Raw genomic sequence first — 2,361 nt, 5'->3', positions numbered from 1 at the left:
CACAGTCCACTGTGGCCTAAATAAGCTAAACCCCCCTCCCTTACCTTATTTAGGCCATATGTGGCCTAAATAAGCACTCCCTAATAAGTATAGTCCTGTAGAGGATAGGTGGACTCCGGGGTCTGCTTAGCGAAATACTAGGTTTTAGGATGTGAACCCCGGAGTCACTGTAGTGAAATAAGGTTTGGTTTAAGTAAGGATTGGTGGACCCCGGGGTCAACGTAGTGATAAATAAGCAGGTTTAAGGTGGACCCCGGGGCCCGGGGTCTACCTAGCGAAATGCTAGGTTTTAGGACAGGTGGACCCCGGGGTCACCGTAGTGAAATAAGTGGATTTCTTTAAAGACCAGTGGACCCCGGGGTCACCGTAGTGAAATGAGTAGGTTTAATTTTAAAAGGATTGGTGGACCCCGGAGTCACCTTAGCCGTAGAGGAATAAGAAGGTTTAATTAAGGATTGGTGGACCCCCGAGACACCGTGATTAAACCTACTTATTTTACTACGTTGACCGCATGGTCTACCTATTCTAAAACGTAACTAGTATTAATTCAATTTCGTTAGGTAGACCCTAGGGTCCACCCTAAACCTACATATTTCACTACGTTGACTCCAGGGTCCACCAATCCTTAAAATTAAACCTAGATCTACATGTACTTATTTCACTACGTTGACCCCAGGGTCCACCAATCCTTAATTAAACCTAGATCTACTGATTTCACTACGTTGACCCCGGGGTCCACCAATCCTTATTAAACCTAGATCTACTTATAATTTCACTACGTTGACCACGGGCTCCGACAGTCCCACTATAAAATAAACTGAGATCTACATATTTCACTATGTTGACCCCGGGGTCCACCGATCCTTAGTCAAAACTAGATCTACTTATTTCACTACGCTGACTTCGGGGTTCACACATGTAAAATCATACAAATCAAATGGAAAGAGATCTTTCTCCAATCTTGGTGCATTTATGTGGAACAGATTACCCATGAAACTCAGACAAATAAGAACACTTGATAGCTTCTAAAGACATCTTAAACATTTACTGTTCCTACAGGCCTATCCATCATAAGCTTTTAACGTTATCTTTCATTATATTTGTTCTGTTCCTATGTCTGGATGAAAATAGTCTCTCTCTCTCTCTCTCTCTCTCTCTCTCTCTCTCTCTCTCTCTCTCTCTGTGTGTGTGTGTGTGTGTGTGTGTGTGTGTGTGTGTATGTGTGTGTGTGTGTGCATTAATGTATATTGCATGAGAAGAAAGGAAGTAGTAAGAAAGGTTTGTGAAAAATGGGTATTCCAATGTAAAGCGCATTGAGCTACTTTTTTGGAAATGCGCTGTATAAATGTTATATATAATTATTATTATTATTATTTTTCACAGTTTATAAAATGTTCCAGTGGGCCTACTACTAGATTTATGTCTCCGAAGAACATTTTGCTTGACTTTATTAGCTTTTTTCATGTACTTGAAAGCATAGAATATAATAGTTTCACACAAATGTATGCACAATACCTTGAAAAAGAAAGATAAGGTCATTGTCGTTGGGTTTTTTTAAACGGAATCCGTTTTACGTTGAAAAAAGCGCTAAAAACAAGTTAAACATTTTTAAGAATGCCCATAATATTAGGAATCCGAAATGACTACCTTGATCTAGTTTGCTTACTCTTTAATAACCATGAGCTGTTAAGAAAAAAAGAGAATGATATAGGATTTGTCTAAATATGACCATTAGTATTAGCATTATAAAGATATTGCCCATTTTGTCCAATTATCCTTGCAGGTAAAATCACCCTGTACTGCTCCTCAATAAGCACAAAAAGAATATTTCTGTGATTTTGTATAAAGGTGTTTTGTAGTTGAGTTCTATGTAAAATTCTCAACAAAATAATGTACATTTGGACCGTACAACTGAGATAGACACTCATGCACACAATAACATTCACACATTACACACATACAAACACACTATTACATTTACTCTCTCTCTCTCTCTAGATCTCTCTCTCTCACCACAACCACACACAAAACAAACACATACACACACACACAACTCTTACCCTTGGTCCACTTATCATTTAGTATCATCCTCTATTTTGTAATAATCCCCCGCACTAAATAAAAAGATCAGTAGAATCTCGACTTTCCAAATCCATGGTTAGTTCAAGAAATCTACCATATGATGTGGCCTAAATAAGATAAGGGAGGGGGGTTTAGCTTATTTGGGCCACAGTGTGGCCTAAATAAGGTCACCCGGGATACCCTTCAAACATATGACCACAACAAAAAGGAATGACAATATCAACCACATACAGAGAAAGAAACAGATCACGATCTTCCGCCTACGAACAGAACATATAC

Source organism: Aplysia californica, unplaced genomic scaffold (assembly GCF_000002075.1).
Source record: "Aplysia californica isolate F4 #8 unplaced genomic scaffold, AplCal3.0 scaffold00238, whole genome shotgun sequence".
NCBI lineage: Eukaryota > Metazoa > Mollusca > Gastropoda > Aplysiida > Aplysiidae > Aplysia > Aplysia californica.
Note: the sequence above shows the minus strand (reverse complement) of the source record.